Genomic DNA, 27,237 nt, shown 5'->3' with positions numbered 1-27,237 from the left:
GAAGGAAGGAAGGAAGGAAGGAAGGAAGGAAGGAAGGAAGGAAGGAAAGAAAGAAAGAAAGAGCAAGCTTTATTATTATTCAGGTGTGGGAAACCAGGAGATCAGGAGATGACTGCCATTGAAATAATAGTTCATTTTTCACACTTCCCAAGAGAAGGAGGCACACCACACCTCAGAGCCACATGAGGAAGCACCAGGAGTGCTTACGAGGCACAGAGAATGAGAGAAAATGTAGGCAAGCCTTTCTGGTGGTTTCCACAGGAAAGAATTGGCTAGGCAGGGTAACCCAGTTCAGGATTGGCTCGTTTGAATAATCTCAGTAGGCTTTAGGGTAGAGAGGCTGTCTTTAGTTGTCTGGTACCTAACCCTGGGGTGATTAGGGAAGGGGTCTAGTGGTCTGGATTGTAAGAGCCAGACAAAAGAGGTAGTTGGGGTGTGGGCTTCGGGTTTGTTGGTCTGCGTATATGCTCATACTTGTAGGTGAGTCATTTATTATCTCTAGGAACTGGCTGGCCCTGAGAAGAGCAGTCTCCCCAGAGTAAGCAAGGTCCTGCGATGTCAAAGCATTGGAAATACAGAAAAAAAAAATTTTTTTTTTTTTGAGACAGAGTTTCACTCTTGTTGCCCATGCTGGAGTGCAGTGGCGCTATCTCGGCTCACTACAACCTCCACTTCCTGGGTTCAAGCGATTCTCCTGCCTCAGCCTCCCAAGTAGCTGGGATTACAGGCACCTGCCACCACGCCCATCTAATTTTTTGTATTTTTAGTATTAGAGACGAGGTTTCACCATGTTGGCCAGCCTGGTCTCAAACTCCTGACCTCAGGTGATCCACCCACCTTGGCCTCCCAAAGTGCTGGGATTACAGGTATGAGCCAACATGCCCAGCTAGAAATATAGAAAAATTTCTAAAAGGCATGATTAAAATACATTGACCTACAGAATAAGAATCTGCATTTTAACAAGAAGCTGGAGTCATTAACGTTTGAGAACCACTGCTCTAGGGCACTACTCTCTGATGTTCTGAATTAGGTCTGCTAAAAGCAACATTTGTCCTAAGACATGCTGTATACAAATAGGAACAGTGACTATGGTTTTGTGAGACTATGTACACCAAAACAAGTCTAAAATCTTAAATAGAAAGCAAAAGGAGAACGTCCCAGAATATTAGCAATGCTTTCCATTTCTTGGGCATATGCTGATAATATTCTTTTGATTGTTACTAATGAATGGTACAGCAGTCTTAGGTATTGTACAAACAGATGATACTACTTTCTAAAACAGAACTTATTTAAAAGGAAGGAACTTACCACCTCATCAGTGAATAGAGATAAAAGCCAACATTTTTAACCCATTTCACAATGGGAAAATTGATCAGTTAATTATCCAGTGAAATCCTCATTTCCTACATTCTCAAATAAGTTGCGCTCCAATTTATTTTAATGGGGCAAAAATATTTCTTTGGATGACCCATCTGACTTATATTTGTCTTCACCCCTAGAAACTCCTTTAGAAGGAGCCCTTACTGGCCCACTCAACTTGGAGAGGCTGTTGTATTAAGGAAGAGAGGAAGAGGAACAAGAGCCAAATGTGGGTGCCTCACAGAATCGCAGTGCTTGGAAATAAGGGGACCATTGAAATCATTCAATATAATCCTTCATTTTGAAGGTAGGGACACTGAGGCCCAAGAAGCTAGTAACTCGCATGAGGCTCTGTGACTCTTTGATGCAGACACAGAACAGTACCCAGGCCTCTGGGTCCACGGTCAACCGCTCTCCACGACACTGTGGCGTTTTCTCCTCCTTCTTCCTCCCTTCCCACTTCAGCAGAGCACCTCCTTACGCTTAGATCAGAGATAAAACACTTCGCGCCCAGTCTGGCAGTGCTGACAACAGCAACCACGTATTTTATTTCTTTGCTTTATTTATTTATACCCGTCTTTGTTGCAAAAGGATTTAAGGCCACTTATGAAGTTGCAAACAACAGAACAAGATAAAATAAATTTAAAATAAGTGAGAAAGATGAGACAAAGGAATAAGTAGCTTCACTGCAACTTTGCCCATTGCTCTCCTGTTAGAGCTGTTGAGCTTCTAGCCATTAAATCAAAGTGATGGGCAACGATATCTGTACTCATGCCCTGTCTACTCAGCACTTCAGTGGATTTTTCTCCTTGGCTTGTTTTAGAGCCTCTCCCACTTTGTGATGCAGATGCCTTTTTAGGTCACTTTGGGAAACACAGAAGTTCTCTGCAGGGGGTCATGTTCGCAGAGTGTGACCACAGTGGTGATAGGGTTGTTGCTGTGTTGTTGCTCTTTTAAGGCCAAGCAAGAGAAGAGAGCTAGTTCCTAACTAGAAACTTTAAGCTGTTGGAGCTGTCCAGAATCGATGACTTTCTTGGCTTCTTTGGTATGCCGTGCATGCCAAAGGCTGAGAGGAGGAGGCTCAGACTGCAGCCAGGGTTCAGCCCATAGCCCAGCCTTCCCCCCATCCCCCACTCATTCTTCATCTTTTTTGTGCCATTTTGACCTCTACCCAAGATCAGATCTCTTGGTTCCGTGAGCCCATCTTCCTCGCTTCCTTGACTCCTTCATTCAAGGAGCCAGTGCACCTTCTCTGCTCTCAGGACCTCCACTTCTTCCCACAAATAACCCTTGGTCCAACTGGCTCATTGCTTCATGTGTGCTGTCTAACTCCCTGGGCCTCGTCCCTTTACAATTCAACCCACCCCCTGGGTTGGGTGGCCTCTTCCATTTCTTCTAAGATGCTGCAAAATTAATCAAATCTAACTCCACCAGGAAGCCCAGTATTCATGATGGCTCTTACTACTAGAGATGTTTGGAAAATGTTCATTTGGGGGCTGTTGTAGTAACTGGCATCCATCGGAGTAGAAATGCTAAATGCTGTGCATTGCATGGAACAATTCCACCCAATGGAGAATTAACCCTCTTAAAATGCCAGGTGTGTTCCTGCTGATAAACACTGATAAAAGCACAAAGAAAACCTAACTATTTACCATTGTACAGTAGCACCAGAGCAGCCACAGTGCAGATTTTTTGGTTGATGCCCAAGAGTTTAGTGGGAGGAAATCACTAAATTATTTTTATCTACACAGTGTCGTCAGAAAGAATTACATTTTGAAGGGATCAGGCTATGCTGGGAATTGTTTCTCATTAGGCCAGAGTCCCACGGTTGGATTGAGCTATAGCTCTGCTCAGGTCATTTGTTGGTCTACATCGGGGACCTAGAAGCCACAGAGTTGGTGAGTGTTCTATGAACTGCTGGTGCAACCTGTCCTTGGGCGCTATCAGATCACCCCAGTCCCCAGAGGGGATGCTGGTGGCTGGCATAGTGATGGAGAACTGGCCACAATGGAAAATCTTTCCAGAAGTTTGTTGTTTTGGGTTTTTTGTTTGTTTGTTTGTTTTGTTTTGTTTTGTTTTTGGTGGTGGTGGTGGTGGTGTTTTTCCTGTAACAGGCAAAGGAGCAGAACACTCAGAATTAAATGGTCTGTTGTCTCATAAAAACCAACTATGTAATCCCAGCACTTTGGGAGGCCAAGGCAGGCAGATCACTTGAAGTCAGGAGTCCAAGACCAGCCTGGCCAACATGGTGAAACCCCATCTCTACTAAAAATACAAAACAATTAGCCGGGCATGGTGATGCATGCCTGTAATCCCAGCTACTCCAGAGGCTGAGGCAGGAGAATCGCTTGAACCCGGGAGGCAGAGGTTGCAGTGGGCTGAGGTAGTGCCACTGCACTCCAGCCTGGGTGACAGGGCGAGACTCCATCTCAAAAAAGAAAAAAAAAAAAAAACTATAATGCTCTTAAGGTTAAAAAATAAGCACAGTGGCTAAGAGAAATAATTAAGTTTAGCTAGCCCTCAGACCACTGCAGACTGCTGCCCACTGATCCCTGCATTTCTCTCTTGCTTTACTGTGAATTGGCTAATTATTTCCTGATTTATTCATTCATTATCTAACACACTTGGAGTGCCTGCTATGTACCAGTACTAAGAAAAAGTCCCTGACTTGGGCTCTTTATATGCGAAGAAGGGTGGCAAATCTATCTGTTACTACGGAGCCACGTGCCAGGTGCTAAGGTGGAGGTGTGCTCAGTGGGTCCAGAGAGCAGAGAGAACGGGCTTCAGGTGACACCTGGCAGAGGTTCCGGATGGCAGGGAATCTCCTAGGTATCCCAAATGCGCTAATGTTTGAATTAGGTCCTGAAAGAGAACAAGAAGTTAACCAAGGGGAAGAACAAACGAGTGGACCAGGATTCCAGAGAAAGAACACTGTGCACCAAGCCACAGAGGCATGAAACAAAAGGCTCTCAGTTGTCTAGTGTGGCAAGTGGCAGGGGTGCATGGGGGGAGGGTGTCAGAGTGGTGTCCTGGAGACAGGGAGAGCTGCAACAGATTCCTGGCGATGGATTCTTCTGCAGCTCAAAGATAGGAGAGGCCGTTAGACATCCCTCAGGGCCACATGTCAATCAAAATAATTAAAAGTAAAAGAACCGGAAAGCAGGCTTATATATTCCAACATCCATCTAGTTTTCCCCCCATAAAAGCTTTTGATAAAATGAGATGAAGTGCCAAAAAAATGTGTGTTCAGTAGCGCAGCAGAAAGCGAGTAGAGTAAAAGTAATAATAAATACTCGGCCAGGCATGGTGGCTCATACCTGTAATCCCAGCACTTTGGGAGGCCAAGGCAGGTGGTTCACCTGAGGTTGGGAGTTCAAGACCAGCCTTGCCAACATGGTGAAATCCCATCGCTACTAAAATACAAAAATGAGCCAGGCATGGAAGCATGCACCTGTAAATCCCAGCTACCCGGGAGACTGAGGCAGGAGAATTGTTTAAACCCAGGAGGCAGAGGTTGCAGCGAGCCGAGATCACGCCATTGCACTCCAGCCTGGGTGACAGGGCAAAACGCCGTCTCTAAATTAATTAATTAATTAATTAAAATAAAAAATAATCTCTACAAAACTGGGTTACTGCTAATTCTGGGTAGCACAGCACAGGAGAGCTTGCTTGGGTTTGGAGTCTGACAGAACTGAGTGCGTCTTGACTTTACTAACTTGGCTTATGCCACCATCCCAGCACTTTGGGAGGCCAAGGTGGGCAGATCACCTGAGGTTAGGAGTTTGAGACCAGCCTGGCCAACATGGGGAAACCCCATCTCTACTAAAAATACAAAAATTAGCCAGGTGTGATGTTACATGCCTGTAGTCCCAGCTACTTGGGAGGCTGAGACACAAGAATCACTCGAACCCAAGAGGTGGGAGGTTGCAGTGAGCCGAGATCATACCACTGCACTCCAGCCTGGGCAACAGAGTGAGACTCTGTCTAAAAAAAAAGAAAAAACAAAAAATAAAAAAGATAAAGCCTCTCTGGACATTGGTTTCCTCATCCAAACGTGGGGGTGATGATACCAATCTCATTGCATTATTGTGTGAATTAAACATTACCATCCCAGTGGTTTTTATTATTGGCCTGTTATTTGTTGCTTTTTGAAGCACTAACTTTATCAGGGCAAACAATAGGTTGTGGTCTGTGCAGATCAGTTCTCATTAGTGGAAAAAAGAACAATCACAGATTACAGTTAATAAACCAGATCTACGGCCGGGCGCGGTGGCTCAAGCCTGTAATCCCAGCACTTTGGGAGGCCGAGACGGGCGGATCACGAGGTCAGGAGTTCGAGACCATCCTGGCTAACACGGTGAAACCCCGTCTCTACTAAAAAAATACAAAAACCTAGCCGGGCGAGGTGGCTGGTGCCTGTAGTCCCAGCTACTTGGAAGGCTGAGGCAGGAGAATGGCGTAAACCCGGGAGGCGGAGCTTGCAGTGAGCTGAGATCCGGCCACTGCACTCCATCCTGGGCGACAGAGCCAGACTCCCTCTCAAAAAAAATAAAAAATAAAAAATAAAAAATAAACCAGATCTAGAAATGACAAAATTCTTTCTTATTTTATTCATTTGACAAATGTAAATTACACATTTCCTGTGGGCAGGCACTTCATGAGGCTTAGAGTAGTGAATAAGACAGACCCCGTCTCTGCTTTCCCGAGGCTCAAAATCTGGTGATGAGGAAAATGTATTAAGGGATCCCTTCCTGAAGTCTACCCATTTCAGATTCACCGAGTGGCATGTTTGTTGTGGACCAACCTAAAGTGGTTTGGCCACATAGGCCTCTTGGGTTCTCTTCGGTAGAACACAGTTGCCAGTGTAAAAGTTGTGAAAGATCAACGTGGTGAGAGTCAGCTTCTCCCGCACAACCTTGCTACCATATGAATGAATGTGGGTATGAGACTGAATTCTGCCACAGATGCAGGCATTTATCAAACAAATATTTATGGACAAGTAGAAACAAAACAGTTGATTCAGCTTGTTTGGGAAGCTTGACAAAGGCCCAGCCCTCTCTCCTTTGAGGTTTTCCAACCACACCTGACACGAAAGGTTCGCCCCAGGCAACTAACTACAAGAACCCTCTAGAGAGGGAACACTGTTACACTGTTTTCCCAAAGCAGCATCATCCCCTCATAAACCATCCAGATTTGGTGGCTGGACACAGGGCAGCCTGGAGCACCGTCTCTGAAGGGACAGGCCTGGCTGGATTCTAATACCTGTTTATACAAGGGTGGGGAGTGTCTCTCAAGGTTTTGGCCAGGCCACATATCTTGAATACCGTTAACTGCACCAGTAAAAAGCCTGTTTCTAGCAGTGATTATAGTAAGTCGTAAGTTTCAACAATAAAACCCATTTTTTGTGTTCAGAATGTTGGATCAATATGGATAGCAGAAAAACTTAAACTGGCCACATTTGAATGTGGCCCACTTTGATTAATACCAGTTGCCCAATCTAGACTGTTTTCTTACTACCTGGGAGCTGATGACCTGGAAAGGTAAAGCCCAGACTAACTTCCACAAACAATAAAATACAAGTTACACTCGAGTACTTTTTTTTTTCCTTTTTTTTTTTTTTGAGACAGAGTTTTGCTCTTGTTTCCCGGGCTGGAGTGCAGTGGCACGATCTCAACTCACTGCAACCTCTGCCTCCCGGGTTCAAGCGATTCTCCCTTCTGCAGCCTCCTGAGTAGCTGGGATTACAGGCACCTGCCACCAAGCCCAGCTAATTTTTTTGTATTTTTAGTAGAGACGGGGTTTCTCCATGTTGGTCAGGCTGGTCTTAAACTCCCGACCTCAGGTGATCCGCCTGCCTTGGTCTCTTAAAGTGCTGGGATTACAGGCATGAGCCACCACACCACCATGCCAGGCCTCAAGTACTTTTTGTTTACTTATTTTTATTTTTTAATACTCTAGCACTTTATAGGCATTGTTACCCTGTTGCATTTCTCTTGCCTATTTAAAAGGTGTGATTCGCTCTGTGTGCATGTGTGTGTGTCTGTGTGTGTGTGTGTGTTGTGGGTCTGTGTGTGTGTAAGGGGCTGGGTTATATCTAAAGTGACCAGAAGTCCTGATTTGCCTGGGAGAGTCACAATTTATACCTCTTGCCCTGGGGCTCATCCATTTAGCACCCCCTTTTACTTTCAAAGGTGTCTAGTTGGGATGATAAATTATGATTTCTCTATTTCTAGAAAGAATGCAATGGCACAGAATAAAAACAAACCCAGGAAAACTAGGTTTGGATCCTGTCTGTACCAGTCCCCATAGGGTGGCCTTGGGCAAGTTGCCCCCTCTTAGATTCCTCATCTGTGAACTGAGAGTGATGCTTCTGCTCGCCCACCCTCCCTAGTCAGTTTTCTATGAGATACCAGTTATGCTGTGGATGCAAATGAACTTTGTAAAGAGGAAAGCACTAGCAAGAGTTAGGGATCATTTCCATCTTTAAACTAACATTGTTTTACACTTGAATTGACTCTGGTTGGGAAAACTAACATCAGAATATAGATCATGTGAGCTTCTCAACTTACCTTCTGCAAGGCTGGAGAGACCCATAGCCTGCTTCTGCCAAGAAAGTAACTAGCCAAGACATCTGCTTGAGTTTCCACCTCCATAATTCTATCAGGGAAGAGAACATGACTGTTAAAAGTAAAACCATAAGCCAGTGGTTTGCTTTAAAATGAATTAATGAGTTGGGCACCGTGGCTCATGCTTGTATTCCAGCTATTCAGGAGGCTGAGGCAGGAGGATCACTTGAGCCCAGGAGTTTGAGGCTACAATGAGCTGTGATCACGCCACTGCACTCCAGCCTGGGTTACAGAGCAAGACCCTGTCTCTAAAAAACTAAAATGCATTAATGTAAGAATTATCTAGTAAACATTTAACTTACCCTTTTTTGTATAAGTAGAACTCTTCTGAAAGTTTGACATGAGGATGGGATGGGGTGCAAATGGGGTGGTGCCCCAAACAGAGGTGCTGTTTTACATAATAATATAGTTTTATTTTTTTCAAAGTTAAAATTGCCTTTGTTATTATTATAAAAGGAATGCACTGCAAAAACTGCCAATATTTCAGAAAAGTCGAAACAAGTAAAATAAGAAAATATTTCCATGTAAAACTTTCCAATCTTTTTTCTATGTGTATGTGTTTGTCTCTGTGTTGTACATATGTATCCACATGCATATATTTTATATTTTTAAAATAAAAGTGGAATCTTATAGACATTGCTTTGAAACATGCTTTTTTTTCCATCTAAAATTATCATGGATACATTTTAGTAAATATAGATCTGCATCATCATTTTTATGCATCTCCAGCCTTCCATTGAATGGATGTGCCAATAATTTACTTAACCAGTGCCTAATTGCTTGTAATTTAGGTTGTTTAGGGGCACAGTATGTACCCCTTTTGCTGTAATTTTTAGAAATCAATATAAGATATCTACACACACACAAACTTGACACACCTTTTGAAATTTCATATATTAATGCTTGTCTTTTTTTGCATTTAAGTGGAAAGATCCATGACAGTTAAAGTGTACACTAGGAGGAGCTATAAATAACAGGGCACAGGGGCCGGCCGCGGTGGCTCGCACCTGTAATCCCAGCACTTTGGGAGGCGAAGGCAGGCAGATCACTTGAACTCAGGAGGTCGAGAGCAGCCTGTGCAACATGGTGAAACCCCATCTCTACAAAAAGTGCAAAAGTAGGCAGGTGCGGTAGTGTGCGCCTATAGTCCCAGCTACTGGGGAGGCTGGGGTGGGAGGATCACTTGAGCCCAGGAGGTGGAGCTTGCAGTGAGCCAAGATGCACCACTATACTGCAGCCTGGGTGATACAGCCAGACCCTGTCTCAATAGTAATAATAATAGAGCAAAGGCAGCTCAGGGTGAAAAGTCAAGGTATCACATCGTTGCAAACTGCCTGAAGCAATAAATTACTTTAGGAATAACCTCTTCATACACAGGAGCTCAGATATGGTCATTCATGGAGCAACATTGCTGCCAGGAGACCTTGTCTTTTTTTCTTCTTTTTTTTTTTTTTTTTTTTTTGAGGCAGAGTCTTGCCCTGTCACCCAGGCTGGAGTGCAGTGGTGCAATCTCGGCTCACTGCAACCTCTGCCTCCAGGTTGAAGCGATTCTCCTGCCTCAGCCTTCTAAGTAGCTGGGACAACAGGTGTGTGCCACCACGCCTGGCTAATTTTTGTATTTTTAGTAGAGACGAGGTTTCACCATGTTGGCCAGGCTGGTCTCGAACTCCTGGCCTCAGGTGATCTGCCCGCCTTGGCCTCCCAAGTGTTGGAATTACAGGCGTGAGCCACCACACCCAGCCCCCGCCCTTGTCATTTTCTAGCCCCACCAGTCCCAGTCATTGGAATATTCCTTTCACAAAAGAAAACATTGTGTGCACATGCAGGTGTTTACAGGTGGTGCGTTCCATAATATCTCAGTATCGTGAGTTCTGCCATTGAGTGAAGCTGCGTGGGAACCCAACCAGGAGCTCAGAGCACTCGAAGGGGCTCTGAGTCACTGCTTCTCAGCTCCACACTGTGGTCCAGGGCACCTTCAGGCTGTCATTGAGAAACAGTTTACTCTCAGTTTATACATAATACCAGCAAGCTTGATGGTCTGATTTCCAAGTTCAGGAAATTAGAACTCTAAGGAGGATTGTGAAGGCAGGCCTTCACAGTAAGAAGAAGTGACAGCAGACTGCAGGAAAATACAGGCAAAAGCCAGAAAGCAGGGAAGCTAAAAGCCCTGCATTCTTTCTCAGTGTTTGCAAACCATAGGCACCACCCATGATGATGGGGCAATCAGTTGAGTGAATCCTGACCAACATTTTAAACAACGGAAGACAAGAGATCACAGTGCTTTTTAGATAGTGAAGGTAAGTATTATATTTGGGAACTTGTCTCTCATCTACATATCTGTAATACTAGGTTGCACTGTAAAATTCATTTCTTAAGGTAAATCAGGGTCAAAAAGTTTGACAGCTGCAGTCGTAGGCTCTAAAGTCATAATTTTATAGCAATTAATGCCTGTAACAGTGACTTTGAGTTATCAAAAAAGGATCAAGTAACATTCAAAGTATACCGCTTAAGAAATCAAAATACAGTGAAATGGCTGGGCATGGTGGCTCATGCCTGTAATTCCAGCACTTTGGGAGGCTGAGCCAGGCAGATCACCTGAGGTCAGGAGTTTGAGACCAGCCTGGCCAACATGGCAAAATCCTGTCTGTACTGAAAATACAAAATTAGCTGGGCGTGGTGGCGTGCGCCTGTAATCCCAGCTACTTGGGAGACTGAGGAAGGAGAATCACTTGAACCTGGGAGGCAGAGATGGCAGTGAGCCGAGATTGCACAACTGTGCTCCAGCCTGGGTGACAGAGCAAGGCTCCACCCCAAAAAGAAAAAAGAAAAAAAAAAAAAAGTACAGTGGAATGAAGATCTTTTGGAAAGAGCCCTGTTCCAATGTGGCTACATCTTTTTAAAGATTTGGCATTATAAATTTTAAATGGAAAGGCTTTCTACCTTCTCCCTAACTTGAACCACAAACAACTTTTTAGAAACACCAAATTTGATGCATATTTAATATAAAGGTATTCACTTTCCAGATATGCCTAGTAAGGTATACATATATCTTTGTAATTCAGATTAAGAGAGACTTCATTTGTTCATGCAAAAAATGTATTTAAAACACACAGCAAAGTTTCTATGCTCTGGCTAGGCACTAGCCTGCAAAGATGGCTGAGACTCAGAACCTGCTCTCAGGGAACTTCAGTCCAGTGGTCTGGATTCCAGTCAACCCACATCTAAGACTTTTACCATAAAGTCATCTTTCAAACTGCAATGCAGTACTGGCTAAGGCTGGCTGACATTGATACTCACTCTCCCCCAAAATCTGGTGTATGGCCAAGCGCGGTGGCTCACTCCCGTAATCTCAGCACTTTGGGAGGCCAAGACAGGCGGATCACTTGACCCCAGGAGACCAGCCTGAGCAGCATGGCAAAACTCCATCTCTACAAAAAAATAATAAAAATTAGCCAGACATGGTTGTACATACCTGTGGTCCCAGGTACTCAGGAGGCTGAAGTGAGAGGATCACTTGAGCCCAAGAGGTCAAGGCTGCAGTGAGCAATGGTCACACCACAGCACTCCAGCCTGGGCGACAGAGTGAGACTCTGTCTCAAAAAAAAAAAAAACATTATTTTTTAAAAAGAAAAATCTAGCATATGTGGTCCCATCAATGCAAAACTGACATTGTGACATCAGTAACAACGTCTTGGTTTGTGGGCCACATCACAAAGGATTAAGCCAAAATCTAGTTGCTGGTATGATCAGGCAAGACTGGCTTAGTCCCTGTGAATCCAGGTAACAGGGCATAAATGAGGCATGTTAAGCTGAGTGCGGACACTACTGGGAAGTCTGCATGGCAAGGTCAGGCACTGGAACCCAAGCATTGAAGCCAAGCCTGCAACCAGTAGCAGCCACAGCTACCAACATGCTTTCCTTGCCTCTGTATCTCCCAAAAGCTCAGGCGCCATCCTGTGGCTCCATCCTCTTTTTGGCCAGCTTTCCACATGTTCAGACCATGTATAAAGACTGTGCTGGTCCCTGCCCAGCTTCCTTCCTCCACATGTGGAGTCTGATGTGGCTGCCTTCGCTTGGAGGAGTATAAATATCCAGGGCATGGGCACGGGGCCCCAGCTTTATCCTCAATGGGCTGCATGTACTGAGCTCTCCAGCATTTCCCAAACTCCCTTCTCTATCTGCATCAGCAAAACAGCGTTTGTCTGGTCTGTGGTGGAACTGCTTTTGTTAAGCATGCAGTCTAACTACAACAGATTTCTGCTAATATTCCATATCTCTCTATTAGCGCACTTTAATTTAATATGACAAGTTCGGTAGCTAGGCCTCATGGACTTTCAGAAGTTCTGATTTTAAATAGCCTACGCTGTCTTTCCTTAATATGCCAATGCTTGTCAAATCATGTGTCCTTCTTTTTGGCTTCAAAAAAGTGGGAGTGGGGTGGGGCTCTATGATCAGAGAAGTCACATGTTACGTGGAAATATTCTCCTCACTTTATACCTTGCAAGCAAACGAGTTTCCCTGCCAAGACTGTTCTGATTCACCTAGCACCACATTCTTTCAGGCAGCATGGATGCAAATGTCCTCTGGTTACCAAACCCACCTAAAGAAACCCCTTTAAGAGTGAGTATTCACTAGCAGTGGGAAGCACTACATATACCTCCCACCAAGCTGCAGATCATTTCCAGTCAACAGGAGCATGTAGATTTCGTTAGTCTTCATGACCTTCATAACAGTCAACGTGAAGTCCACCTTGACACGCAACTTCCCTGGCCTTTGGGTGTATGTTTTCTTATGTTGTACTTTCAGGGAGAAAGAAGTGTGACAGGCAGATTCATAAGGGGGTGGTAGAATGTTCTGTAACTTCCTAACCATCACCTCCTGACAGGCTCCCCTCTGCATTCTACATTCAACATCTCTGATCCTGGCCCCGAACCTTCACTTCCTGACAGACACCTCCATTCATTGCTACCTGCAAACCTGCTGGCCATCTGCAGTAACCCACTACCCTGTCCCTCAGAACAAATGCCCAACGCCTGCAGTGAACCTGCTTAGCCTGTGTCACTTAATAGTAATATCAGCCCAGATTAAGCTGTGAGTGTGTCCAGTTGGCATGGACAAGGGAACATGACAGTGGAAACCTACATTTGGTCCAATGTCTTCAGTGACCTCTGTTGCAAAGAACTCAGCAAAGGCCTAACTTTGAAACACCTGTTAGAGAAGCGATCCACCAAACCATATGCTAAGCTAGATCCCCTCTACATGTGCAGTGGTGCACCATGGACATACAAGCTTCATAACGTACAGCTGTCAGGCCTGCTGGGACATTCCACTTCACTGCTTCTTAGACTAGGATTCGGTAAGGAACCAGGGGTTGGCATTTAGGTGAACTGATCAAATCAAAGGACAGGGTGCGAACTGGATCAAGACGATTGTTTTCCATTGAAATAGTAGCTCTGGAGTGCAGATGTCCAAAGTTCCCCCTACACTGTGGAAAGGAACCCTTCCGTGTTAGGCACATTCACTGTGAAACACTAGAAAAGTTGTGAAGACAGGGAGTGTTGAGAAAACTGAGGGAGATGTTGTGCTTTTATTTTATTTAATGTTTATTTATTTTGAGAGGGAGTCTTGCTCTATCACCCAGGCTGGAGTGCAATGATCTCAGCTCACTGCAACCTCCACCTCCCAGATCCAAGCAATTCTCCTGCCTCGGCCTCCCAAGTAGCTGGGACTACAGGCACCAGCCACCACGCCCGGCTAATTTTTGTATTTTTAGCAGAGACGGGTTTCAGCATGTTGGCCAGGCTGATCTCGAACTCCTGATCTCAGTTGATCCACCGCCTCGGCCTCCCAAAGTGCTGGGATTACAGGCGTGAGCCACCGCGCCTGGCTGAGGTTGTGCTTTTACAGTCAAACAACTCCATTGGCCATTTTAGTTTTATTATTTTCTCTGGAAGCACCATAGAGGGAAGCAAGGAGGGCCGGGCCAGGAGTTGGAAGACTTAGTGCTGTTTGTGGTTTGCAGTGTGGCCCTGGCCAAATCACATAGCCTCTCCAAATCCCAGTTTACTTGCCTGTGAAAATGGGAATAATAAAGTCTGCCCCTTTTAAGCTGCTTTGTGAATAATGAAACTGCACACCAGCGTACGTTATCAGCCATGAGGCTGAGACCTAGGATTGGACATCAGAAAGCTTTCCTGGGTGTGTAACTTGGAAAGTCACAGGTTTCTCTGAGCCCCGTTTCCCTCCTTTGTAATGGTGGTAATAATAGCTGCCCTTCCCACCTCACAGGATCAAATAATGTAATGTGCGTGAAAGAAACATGAACTGTGGGTTTTAACCCACAGAAATCCTGGGGCTACTTTAACGGTTGCTGACCCCGAGGACAGGGCTGATTGAAGACTCACTTCTCAGCCAGACGCGGTGGCTCACGCCTATACTCCCAGCACTTTGCGAGGCCAAGGCAGGTGGATCGCCTGAGGTCAGGAGTTGGAGACTGGCCTGGCCAACATGGTGAAACCATCTCTACTAAAAATACAAAAATTAGCCAGGTGCAGTGGCATGCGCCTCTAGTCCCAGATACTGGGGAGGCTGAGGCAGGAGAATCACTTGAACCCAGGCGGCGGAGGTTGCAGTGAGCCGAGATGGCACCACTGCACACTCCAACATGGGCAACAGAGTGAGACTCTGCCTTAAAAAACAAAACAAAAAACAAACAAACAAACAAAAAAACGCTCATTTCTCCCTCAGGACCTGAAATTTCTCTTGCTACATCCCTCCACCCTCTTCCTTTCCCCACCCCAGACTTCTTCCTCCCCTGCTCCTTCCTTGGTCTTGGATATGCTGAGTTGCCTTTGCTCGTCTCCTGTGATGTGTCAGGCAACTGCTGCATTTCACTACGGGGTGGCTCCATTTCAGATCCCAGTGAAACAGTTTCTATATATAGTGGGTAATAAAATGTGGGTTACTTTGAGAGGAAAGAGAAAGCCACCATGTGGGTTCCTGTTCACCACCATGGTGCTGGTGGCCCCAAAACCAGAGGAGCAACCTTTGCTCTCCAGAACAAATGTGAAGCTGGCCCACAGTCACAGTGGCTTTTCCAAACAGCCTGTTTCTACTTACTCATGACTTTCCCCAAAATCTGTGGAGTGGGAAGGGAGTGACATTTTATTCTTCAAATTAGATGGATGGATGGATGGATGGATGGATGGATGGATGGGGCATTAGATTTAAGTCCACCCAGCAATTTAAAATTTCTCACTCGGTCAGACACAGTAGCTCAAGCCTGTAACCCCAGCACTTTGGAGGCCCAGGCGGGAGGATTGCCTGAGGCCCGGAGTTCAGGACTAGCCTGGGCAACATAGTGGGATTCTGTCTCTACAAAAACTTTAAAAATGAGCCAGGCATGGTGGCAGACACCTATAGTTCCAGCTACTTGGGAGGCTGAGGCAGAAGGATTCATTGAGCCCAGGAGTTCAAGGCTGCAGTGAGCTATGATGGCACTACTGCACTCCAGCCTGGGCAAGAGCAAAACCTTGTCTCTATTTAAAACAAAAACAAAAAAAATTTTCTTGCTTTTACATCCACACCCAGGTTCTCTTGGAATTGTTTTCTGAACTCCTCAGGTAACTAAAATTTTATTTGGTTAATTCTCTTGGTCCTACAATGAGATACTGCTTGATGCACTCTGGGAAAAATGGAAAAGCCTGTTAAAATAAGCAATTTAAGAAGTGTTTCTGCTGGGCATGACGGCTCATGCTTGTAATCCCAGTGCTTTGGAAGGCCAAAGCAGGAGGATCGCTTGAGGCCAGGAGTTTGAGACCAGCCTGGTGGCAAGACTCCATGTCTACAAAAGATTTAAAAATTAGCCAAGTGCAGTGGTGCAGCTGCTTAGGAGGCTGAACCGGGAGGATCGCTTGAGCACAGGAATTCAAGCGTGCAGTGAGCTCTGATGGCACCCCTGCACTTCAGCCTAGGTAGCAGAGCAAAAGGTCTCTAAAAAAGAAAGAGCTGAGTGCGGTGGCTCATGCCTGTAATCCCAGCACTTTGGGAGGCCAAGACGGGTGGATTGCTTGAGGTCAGGAGTTTGAGACCAGCCTGGCCAACATGGCGAAACCCCCGTCTCTACTAAAAATACAAAAATTAGCCAGGTGTAGTGGTGCATGCCTGTAATCCCAGCTACTTAGGAGGCTGAGGCAGGAGAATCGCTTGAACCCAGGAGGCAGAGGTTGCAGTGAGCCAAGAAAGTGCCATTGCACTCCAGCCTGGGTGACAAAACCAGACTCCATCTCAAGAAAAGAAGGAAGGAAGGAAAGGAAAGGAGGGAGGGAGGGAGGGAAAGAGGGAAGGAGGGAAGGAAGGAGGAAAAAGAAAGAAAAGAAAGAAATATTCAGCCAGTATGTCCCTTTCTTTTTCTATGGGATTTACCAACTGACAAATTCTAGTGCTCCTGCCATCACCCCCAGATGTGCAGCAAAGCCTCCACATCTGCAAAATCTAAGTCAATCTCTAAAAGATGCTTCGAGGAAGCACCCAGTTCCTTCTGCTAATAACTGCAGTGTGTCATGTGACACCTCCCCCTCCCCCAACCAGTTCTCTCTGAAAACTACCCACCCACCCCACCAATAAAGTAGCATGACGTCTGTCCTTCAGCTGCCAATATCTACATTTCCTTCAAGGTGGTAATCTTTTGCTTTTGTTATTTAAGTTCTTTTTTATTCTTAATTGTTACCCAATTGCTTTGGGGCTTGCATAAACAGTTAACGAAAACACCCGCACGAGGCAGCCAGTTCACTTTCTGTGCTTGTTGTTCTTGGCACTGGGTCAGTTCTATGAACTTCTGGTGTCCAACTGGTAGGACCTGAAACTCTGTGTTTAACAAGTGCCTGTAGTCAAAACAGTTGGCGTGTGCAAGCACGGATAGCTGGTATTGACTGCAGCTGGTCAGCCGTCGGGCTGTGCACTGTGCAGAATACCGAATCACATTGCTCTGTTTTGGGGCTGGGCTTTTGTTGTTGTTTAGTCGTTGCGATTTTTTTCCTCCTTTTTCTTTCTCTCTCTCTCTCTCTTTTTTTTTTTTTTTTTTTTTTTTTTTTTTTAATGACATCCGTGCTAATGTGGATCGCGTCAGGTTCCAAAAGTACAACATGTTTACAGTCGTCGTAGCATCAGATTAAGTTGGCAGCCTGAGTCTCTCTGTAAGTGGTTTTAGTTTACATTTCTTCTTCTAGCAGGATGTTTTGCATAATTTTGCTGATCCTAGGTTATTTATAGACTTTTTTTTGAAGAAACGGGGATGCATAAGAGTTTCTGTTCCAACTATGGAAAGTGAAATTTGTTTCTCCACTTAGAGAAACGGCGGTCTATGTGCAGCAGAGGGTTATTTTAGCTCTTGATGATTAATTTCTTAGGGGTCACTTGATAACATTTCAGAGAGTCCTAGGACGTGTTGTTTTCCTTTAGTTGTTCACAAACGGAGTAAAATGAAAGTAATGATGCCATTTCCTCTGGGGCGCTCCTCGAGGGTGGATGCAGTGATTGGGTATTGTTTCAAATGTCTGAAATGAGTTTACAGTGGCTGTTTGGTCAAACTGCCGGGAGCAGTGGCATTTGGTGACCCAAAACCTGCCCAAGGGCTAGTCTGCAGGACTCAGAGTCATGGGGGAGGGGACCGGAGGAAGGACAGACACAGGGAAGTTACTGGATCTTAGTTTGTCCCCACCTAAATGACAGTGATATGGAGATGTTTATCACATTTTTAAAAGGATGATTGACTACAAGATGGCATACCGGCTCATGCATTATCTGTGTGATTTTCTGGCCTGGTGGTAGCATCTTTGGGGGCCCATGTGCATGTTTTGAGTAAGAACTAAAGCTTAGCGAAAACACTAAGCCAGAATTAGCACTCTATAAAAGGGTTTCCCGTAATATTTACTAGAACAGTTGGCTAAAAATTACCGTGCTTGGCCCACTGAATGGCTGTGTAATTAAATCAGCCCTTGATATCATACCTTGAGCACCTCCCATCTCGGAGTCTGCCGCTCCTGGAATTTGCATGAGTAAGTAGCGCGTTCATCAGCATAATGAGTGTGGAGTCCCAGTCTAATGGTCCGGGAGAACCTTGTAAATCAGACACTTCATTGTGCCTCGGGTTAAATATTTTAAACTAAACAAATCGAAAAAGAAGGAGAAGACGACAAACATCACTTAGGCTTCATGGAAGGCCTTCTGAGGAGCGGGTCTGCTTAGATCCAGGACCTTGAGTCCCACACAGACAGGTCCATCCCCACCCCCAGCATCACATAAATGAGAACGGACAGTGAAAACGGAAATTTCCAAGGTGGTAAATGTGACCATTAGGCTGAGACTTGACATAGTTCTAACTGCTGAGTGCTGTCAAGAGAGGATTTCTTTTCTTCTCCATGTTTCTCTCATTCATATGAATGCTTTTTTTTTGCTGGCGCAGTGGCTCATGCCTGTAATCCCAGCACTTTGGGAGGTTGAGGCGGGCAGATAACCTGAGGTCGGGAGTTCGAAACCAGCCTGACCAACATGGAGAAATCCCGTCTCTACTAAAAATACAAAAAATTAGCTGGGTGTGGTGGCACATGCCTGTAATCCCAGCTACTCAGAAGGCTGAGGCAGGAGAATTGCTAGAACCGGGAGGCGGAGGTTGCTGTGAGCCAAGATCGCACCATTGCACCCCAGCCTGGGCAACAAGAGCAAAACTCCATCTCAAAAAAAAAAAGTGCCTTGTCTCCTCTAACCTTGCAGAAAATAATGATGAGGCTTCCTTGCTTTAGGTCTTTGACGTTTAGAGTGTGTCCTGTGCTTTCTCACACAGGCCCCACTGAGCTGGTGGGGGCCAAGTCCAGCCCTTTGGTTCTAGTAGGGAAAGCCTGGCTTTGGGGCCTGGCTCACACAGGGGAGCTGAGAAGCTAAAACTCAGGCTCGGACATGATCCATCGGACCTTCGCCTCCTCGTGCCCCCATTTGCTGTGGGCTAACTAGCTACGACGTGATGCTAAGAGACTCTTTGTTCTAATTTGATTCAAACCTGCCCCTGTGTATGGGGCCTCTGTTCCACCTCCCCGTGCCTCCTCCGTATGTCTGGTTGGGACCAGGAGGACTTTAGGCCCACCTTCGGAAGGTGTCAGGCTTGAGGTGTGTGTTGGTTTGTATGCATCTCAGCTAGGAATGATTTTAGGGGCTCCCCTGGCTGTGTAAATAACCCCCACAGCCCAAGTGAATGGAAAGATGTGAAGAGAACCTAAAGGCCTTTTTGTTGGAGCTAGGAGGAGTGGCAGTGAATACTGAAAGGCTTTTGCATTTGAATGAGCCAAACCCGCCCACCCTGCCATCCTTGGGAAAGTAAAGGCCCCTCAGCTCTGTCTCCTAGAGCACGTTGCCCCTCCCAGGCGCTCCAGACATTGGTCTGCCAATACCTTAGAAGCACCCTCCTTCCTCACTTTGATTCCTCCCTCCAGCTCAGCTCCAATGACATAGCTGCTGTTAAAACATAATTCACCCGGAGCAGCTGGGCCCCTTAGCAGCAGTGAGCATTTGTGAGCCCACCCCTTCTCTCCTGGACCCTGGGAAATGGTTCTGTCCACCCTACACTCCAGGAAGACCAAGGCACCCCGGCAGAACTTAGAGACCAGTGAATTCCCCGCCAAAGGCAGCACTGGCCCAGATGGTCTGTGTAATTTCGTCAAACCATTGAGAGTCTACTAACAGTGACCTCACTTTGCCATTAGTCCATTCACCCCCAAGGTCTTGTCTTTTCTGGAATGACAGCCATGACATATAGATTAATTAGAACCAGTAATCAGATTACTTTTTGGGTAAGAGGTAAAACAAGAAAGTAAGCTGATAAAAGGAGTGGGTCACTCCCAGACTATGGCCTGGAGTCATAACTTTTCAGACCAGCTACTCACACCTACTCCTTGTACTTGTAGAGTACCTCAGCTTGAGGTCTTCAGGACATGCAGATTTTGCCAGTTGTCAGCGATTAGGAGATTTGTCTCACCTTGACCTTGCTGTTACTGACCATGGGTTCTTGGACACTCGGTGCAATAGAAATTGACATGAGGCCAAAAGAGCCTTCCCAGACAAGGCTTCATTGGAGCTTATGCCCGGGCATAAGGTAGAGAGAGAGAAATCCCTGACTGACCCTCTGAAAAGAGCCGATTGGGATTTTTTCTTCTTCTTCTTTTTTTTTTTTTTTTTTTTTTTTTAATTGACACAGGGTCTTGCTCTGTGTTGCCCAGGCTAGAGTTCAGTGGCACGATCACGGCTCACTGCAACCTCTACTTCCTGGACCCAGGTGATCCTCCCACCTCACCCTCCCAAGTAGCTGGGGCTACAGGCACATGCCACCATGCCCAGCTAAGTTATGTATTTTTAGAAGAGATGGGGGTTCCTCCATGTTCCCCATGCTGGTCTCAAACTCCTGAGCTCAAGCCATCTGCCCACCTCAGCCTCCCAAAGTGCTGGGATTACAGGCATGAGCCACCGCACCCAGTCCCAGGTGAGATTTTTTTATTAGATGAAGTACAGGAATTGATATCAGGGTAGGGTATGCAGTCTGGGCTGGGCAAAGCATGTGAGGGGGTAGGGTATGCAAGTCAATGTATCTGGTTGTGATGATTGTCTTGAGTCATGGGCCATCTGGTGGTCTGGCTGGCAACAACAAGACTGTAAATCAGTTGTTCAGCATTCCTTCCTGAGGTGGGACACTCCACAACCTTGGTTCCATATTTTGGATCTCTTAAGTCCAGTTCCTGGAATTCTTTAAGTAAAAGGCATGGTTAAACATTATGAAAGCACCAAAGAACAATATAGAATAGCTGTTTTCTTTGTATGACTAAAGCCTTGGAGTGAGTGGGTATGGTGTCAGTGAGGTAGTGGTGTGGGTCTCATGGTCAGTGGGAATGCATGAAAGAATGCTCTCGTGCGGGTAGCTGAAGCCAGGCTGCATTCCTGCTCTGTCACACTGCTCTGAAACACAGCCCAAGTAGGAGGATGCATCCGAGCTGCACCTGGGCCTCTGCCTCCGTCCTATACTTTTTCTCCCTGATCTGGTGAACTTGCATGGTTTTTAGGTGAACCAATTGTCTTGGTACAGTAGGGCTGTCCTAACAAAATGAAACAGCCTGGGTAGCTTCAACAACCAAAGTTTATTTTCTCACAATTCTGGAAGCTGGAGGTCCAAGATTCAGGTGGCGGCAAGTTTGGTTTCTCCTGAGGCCCCTTCTTGGCTTGCAGATGGCTGCCCTCTTGCCTCCTCTTCATGTGATCCACCCTCTGGACTTGTGCCATTGTCGTCCCTTCCTTTTCTTAAGGACACCTATCCTATTGGATTAGGGTCCCATCCTAATGGCCTCATTTTAACTTAGTCACCTCTTCAAAGACTTTCTCTCCAAATGTGCTTATATTCTCAGGTACTAGGGATTAAGACTTCAACATATGAAGTCTGAAGTGGACAAATTTAACCCATAACACCAATTGACCAAGCCTGGTCCTGCCTCAGCGTCAGAACACTGCAGGAACCTCCATGGGGTACAGATTCATCTGTGAGTTTATTCCTCTCATGCATCCGTTTATAGAATCAGGCACCATCTCTGTGTGGGTGCATAGTCAAAGGAAATGCAATGAGAGAAAGACAGGAATATGTTTAAAAGTCATCAGTGGCTAGGGAAGTCTGAATTCGCTTTCATGTGGCTTATAATGATTCTTAGGTGACTGTGGCAGCCCACCTGTCTCGAGAGAGACTCTTATTAGGGGTAGGTTGAGTAAGGGAAGCTTGTGGACCAGTAGGCTCCAGAAACTATGTCAGGAATTGTTACCTTCCCTTCTGGGCCCCTTCCCTCCCATCGCCTTTCTGGGCCAACTCCCTGATCTGTTAATAGATTCATTGGCATAAACCTCTCAGTGTCTTGCCAACAATTACATATAGATACAGACGGTGCCTGACTTACAATGGTTCGACTTATGATTTTTTGGTTTCAAGATGGTACAGAAGTGTCATGCATTCCGTAGAAACTGTACTTCAAGTACCCATGTAACCATTCTGTTTTTCATTTTCAATATAGTGTGCAATACATTACATGAGATATTCAGCACTGTATTATAAAATAAGCTTTGTGTTAGGGGATTCTGCCCAACTGCAGTTTATATTCTGAGCACATTTAAGATAGGGTAAGCTAAGGCTATGATGTTCAGTAGGTTATTGTATTCAATGCGTTTTTTTTTTTTTTTTTTTTTTTTTTTGAGATGGACTTTCACTCTCGTCACCCAGGCTGGAGTGCAATGGCCCAATCCTAGCTCACTGCAACCTCCACCTCCTGGGTTCAAGGGATTCTCCTGCCTCAGCCTCCCAAGTAACTGGGATTACAGGCGCCCACCACCATACCCTGCTAATTTTTGTATTTTTAGTAGAGATAGGGTTTCACCATGTTGGCCAGGCTGGTCTTGAACTCCTGACCTCAGGTGATCCACCCGCCTCAGCCTCCCAAAGTGCTGGGATTACAGGCATGAGCCACCGTGCCCGGCCCTTAAATGCATTTTTGACTTATGCTTTTTTCAATTTATGATGGGTTTATCCAGATATAATCCCATTGCAAGTCAGAGAGCATCTGTGTATTTTTTTTCTTTTAATCTGCCCTTAGTGTTCATTCCCCCTGGAAGTTGGGAAACTAACCTTAGATGGATGAAGAGAGGAAAATTCATTTATGTTAGTTATTGCCTCCCATCTTAATGCTGCTTTCTTCCCAGAGGCATGTGGTTGGCCATGCCACTTCCTCTCCTTCTTCCCCTGCTGTGGGATATCCTTGATGCTGAGATTCTAAAGGCCAACAGGTGGCCTCTGACCACGCTTTGCAAAATGTTTCCAAGATTGGTTTTTAGTAAAGACCGTTTCTTCCCTGAAGACACCAACATCCTCAGCTGGAGTGAGAACAGGGTTTCTGAGAGCCTGCCCTGAGAATGTCAGAGCCTAAAGCCTGGTGTTCTTAGTAACCGCCATCCATGATGGAAGCTCAGGGATTGACTGGGTCAAGCCATAGGGGAGCTAAAAGCAACCCTCGTGGCCCTTCATCACCTGCCGGTTCCCTGCTGCTGATACTCAGGTCCTGGTCTCAACAAGAGGACCCTGTAGAGAAAGTGTGTTCCCACAGGCTAAGGGGCCCCTCTGCGAGTATGGTAGGAAGACCCACTACTTTTTCTTTATAAGCCAGCTTCGGCTTTGGTCTGAGATGAGAGAGGAGGTGATTGCTACCAGGAGAGGAGATCAGGAATCTCATTATCGAAGTAGTCCAGCTGCTGTGTGCTGAAAGACCTGTTCCTCCTGGCAGCCTAAGTACATCTATAAGTTCCTCCTTGGCTTCACAGGCAGGTTTCTGCCAATGGAAATGGTATCTTGACTTATTTATAACAGTAATCATCATACTATTCTTTTATGTTTGCATAGTCTGACTCAACTTTGAAACCTCTTTTACATGCCTGATGTCATTGACTCTTCCCTATAGCACAGGAGAGGGGAGGTACTGCTAACCTCAGAGCATGGACATTCTGGAAGGAGAGCCGGGATTTAGACTCCAGCTCTTGGATGTCAGTGCTCCTTCTATTGATTACAGCTTTCTAATGTCTGTATATGGTTGCCAATAAGGAAGGTAGTTTGGGAATTGGAAAACCATTTATTATTGTTGTCTCTTCTCCGTACTAAAGGCAGTGTTGGACTGCTCATTGTGTGTAATACCCTGCACTTAACCTTCACAACCAACAGTAAGAGGAGGCCTATCATTAGTCCCATTGGTCAAAGTCACCCACGAGGTCCTACCAGGGAGATGAAGAAATGTGGGCCACATGAGACACCTGCCCTGAATGGCACATGGTTCAGTACAACCACACCTCAAGAGTGCTGTTCAAAGGCCACTGTTGCACCAAAGGATGTATCAAGTTGCCCACTTGGGCCTGCCCTCTTCCACGTTGTGTATGAGTACTTAGAAGAAGATTGGCATTGACGGCAGGCTGATCGAGTTTTCAGGTGGTAGATTTGGGAGGGGGAGAAGATTATGTTAATGAATCAGAGTCCAAAAAAGATCTCAACAGACTGGTGCAGTAGACTGAATCCAACAAGATGACATTTTTAAAGGATACCTGTGGATCTGCAGCTTGGCAGCAAAATGTGTGAAATAAAACTTAGGGATGAGGCAGCTATCAGAAATGAAAAATCTAGATTGGATCTCTGGCTGCATTAATAGGAGAATAATGTCTAGAACAGATCTGTAGGAGCTGGTCAGACCCAACCTGTAATGCTCTCCCGTCTGAGTTCCATGGTCTGTGAAGAACAAGAGGAGCCAAGAGAACCGAGATTGGGGAGTAATTAAAATGATGTTTTGTAAGGAATCATTTAAGAAGACATCTCAGGATGTTTAGCCTGAGAGAAGGAAGTTTCCAGGAACAAATATTTGGCAAGATGTTCCATGGAAGGGGGATTAGAGTGGCTCATAGTGACTCCCACAACGCAGACATGGGAATCATGAGTGGTCATTACACGGGAGTTTGGCATAAAGGGTAACTCTCCAACAGTCTGGACTGAACTCGGGAGGTGCCACTAAACTGGCACACTGCTTACCTGGCTCACCGCTTACCTGGCACACTGCTTACCTGATGCACTACCCTAGATGGAGCCTGCAGTGAAGCCGTGCCTGGCAGACCCTGGGCAGGAGTGTGGGTGTGCGACTGCACTCCTAGAGAAGGGGCCTGCAGAGAATGGTTACCTGTGGGTTTTTTTCTTGCCTGTTGCGAGTCTGTTAGTCCCAGCTTCAAGGTCTAAGACCTGAGTCCGTGGGAGAATGATGATCCCTTTATGGAAATGGCGGCTGTATCAGGGATGAACGAGCAGGTTGGCAAGAGGAAGTGCTGTGCCTCAGTGTCCCATTTGTAAATAGCTAGTGGAGCCTGTGTTCATGTGTGTGTATGTGCGTGTGTTTGCGTGTGGTGGTGTTGGTAGTGGTAGTGGTAGTCATTTGAATTCAGAGGGTTTTTTTGTTTGTTCTGAGACGGAGTCTCGCTCTGTCACCCAGGCTGGAGTGCAATGGTACAATCTCAGCTCACTACAACCTCCACCTCCTGAATTCAAGTGATTCTGCCTCAGCATCCTGAGTATCTGGGATTACAAGTGTGCACCACTGCACCTGGCTAATTTTTGTATTTTTTAGTAGAGATAAGGTTTCACCATGTAGGCCAGGTGGGTCTTGAACGCCTGACCTCAAGTGATCTGCCCACCCCGGCCTCCCAAAGTTCTGGGATTACAGGCGTGACCCACTGCGTCTGACCCTGAATTCAGGTTTTCTTTATTTTATGAAGTAAGGGCACTAAAAACAGAACAATACCCCCTAAAGAGTAATAAAGCACCACAACCAATCTATCTTCATTATCAATACGTAAAGGAGATTCTAACACAGAAATGTAGGGAGGACGTAAACTCAGAAAAATCTGTATGTACATGTGCATGTATATATGCATGTGTGTGTTTATATATCACATTGTTTAAGACAACACTTCTTTGTAGACCCAAATTGGTAGCATTAGCGTTTGGGAACTGCTGTCTTAGAGTGCCTGTTTGCTGTATCCTGCTGGCTGCCTTAATTACCTTAACTTAAAAATTACCTCCTTTAAGTGATTTCAGAAAGGGTTTTAAAGGTAACTCAGTTATCTTGAAACTAATTGTTCTGCTGTAGATTATCCTTGCTCTTACTTTCTGCAGGCTTTTTTAAAATTTGGATGAAATTCACAAAACATAAAGCTAACCGTTTTAAACTGAACAATTCAGTGGCATTTAGTACATTGGCAATGTTGTGCAACCACCACTTCTATCTAGTTCCAAAATGTTTCATCACACTTCGAAATAAAACCTCATACCCATTAAGCAGTTATTCTGCCTCCCCCGCCACATACAGCCCCTGCTAATCAGCAATCTGCTTTTCATATCTGTGGATTTACCTATTCTGGACATTTCATTTAAATGGAATCATACTATATATGTGTGTGTGTGTGTGTGTGTGTGTAGATGACCTTTTGTGTCTGGCTTCTTTCATTTATCATCATGTTTTTGAGACTCATTTGTGTTGTAGCATGTGTCATGCTTCATTCCTTTTTATGGCTGAGTATTCTTTTATTGTATGTATGTAGCACAATTTTTGTTTATCCACTCATCCATGGATGGGCATTTGGGTTGTTTCCAATTTTTTGGCTCTTATGAATAGAGCAGCTATGAACATTTGTGGACACGGATTTGTGTGAATATCTGTTTTCAATTCCTTTGGATATATACCTAGGTGTGGAATTTTGGTCCATATGGTAATTCTATATTTAACTTTTTTATTAAAAAAATTAATTGTGGTGAAATATGCTTAATGTGAAATTTACCCACCTTAATTTTTAATGTACAGTTCTGTGGCATTAAGTATCTTCACATTGTTATGCAACCATCACCACCATCTTCTCCTGAACTCTTTGTTTTTTGTTTTGTTTTGTTTTTTGAGACAGGGTCTAGCTCTGTCACCCAGACTGGAGTACAGTGATCTGGGCTCACTGCAACCTCCGCCTCCTGGGTTCAAGCAATCCTTCCACCTCAGCCTCCCCAGTAGTTGGGACTACAGGTGCACACCACCACGCCCAGCTAATTTTTGTATTTTTTGTAGAGAAAGGGTTTTGCCGTATTACTCAGGCTGGTCTCAATCTCCTGTGCTCAAAGGATCCTCCTGCCTCGGCCTCTCAAAATGCTGGGATTACAGGTGTGAGCCACTGTGCCCAGCCCTCTCCTGAACTCTTTATCTTGCAAAACTGAAACTCTGTACCCACTGAATAATAACTCCCTATTCCTCCTCCCTTGCAACCCCTGAAAACCGCCATTCTGTCTATGAATTTGACTATCTCGAGTACCTCATATAAGTGGAATCATACATTATTTGTCTTTTTGTGACTGGATTATTTCACTTAGCGTAGTGTCCCCAAAGTTTGTCCAGGTTGTAGCATGTGTCAGAATTTCCTTTTTATGGCTGAACAACATTCCATTATAGGATTCTCTGTTCATTCATTGACAGACACTTGAGTTGCTTCCACCTTTCGCTATTGTGAGCAATACTGCTATGAATGTGGGTATACAAATATCTCTTTGAGATACCAATTCTTTTGCATATATATCCAGAAGTGATATTGCTAGATCGTGTGATCATGTGCTCACTCTATT

General features: G+C 45.3%; 1 protein-coding gene across 13 annotated transcripts in view; it reads left to right on the top strand.

Annotated features, from left to right (window-relative positions):
• Positions 1 to 27,237, top strand: part of ATXN7L1 (ataxin 7 like 1) — a 268,359-nt gene that overhangs the window by 164,779 nt on the left and 76,343 nt on the right. The window contains exon 1 of one of the 13 annotated variants that reach the window (XM_023183065.1): positions 16,614 to 16,660. The exons of 11 other annotated variants lie outside the window; for them this stretch is intronic. The gene's annotated coding sequence lies outside the window, so the exon portion shown is untranslated. Of the gene's footprint in view, positions 1 to 16,613; positions 16,661 to 17,054; positions 17,180 to 27,237 lie in introns of those variants that run through there. One more of the 13 variants, XM_023183063.2, reaches the window with a different exon arrangement.

This window comes from Piliocolobus tephrosceles, chromosome 8 (assembly GCF_002776525.5).
Source record: "Piliocolobus tephrosceles isolate RC106 chromosome 8, ASM277652v3, whole genome shotgun sequence".
NCBI lineage: Eukaryota > Metazoa > Chordata > Mammalia > Primates > Cercopithecidae > Piliocolobus > Piliocolobus tephrosceles.
This window is presented reverse-complemented; position numbering and strand designations above follow the sequence as displayed.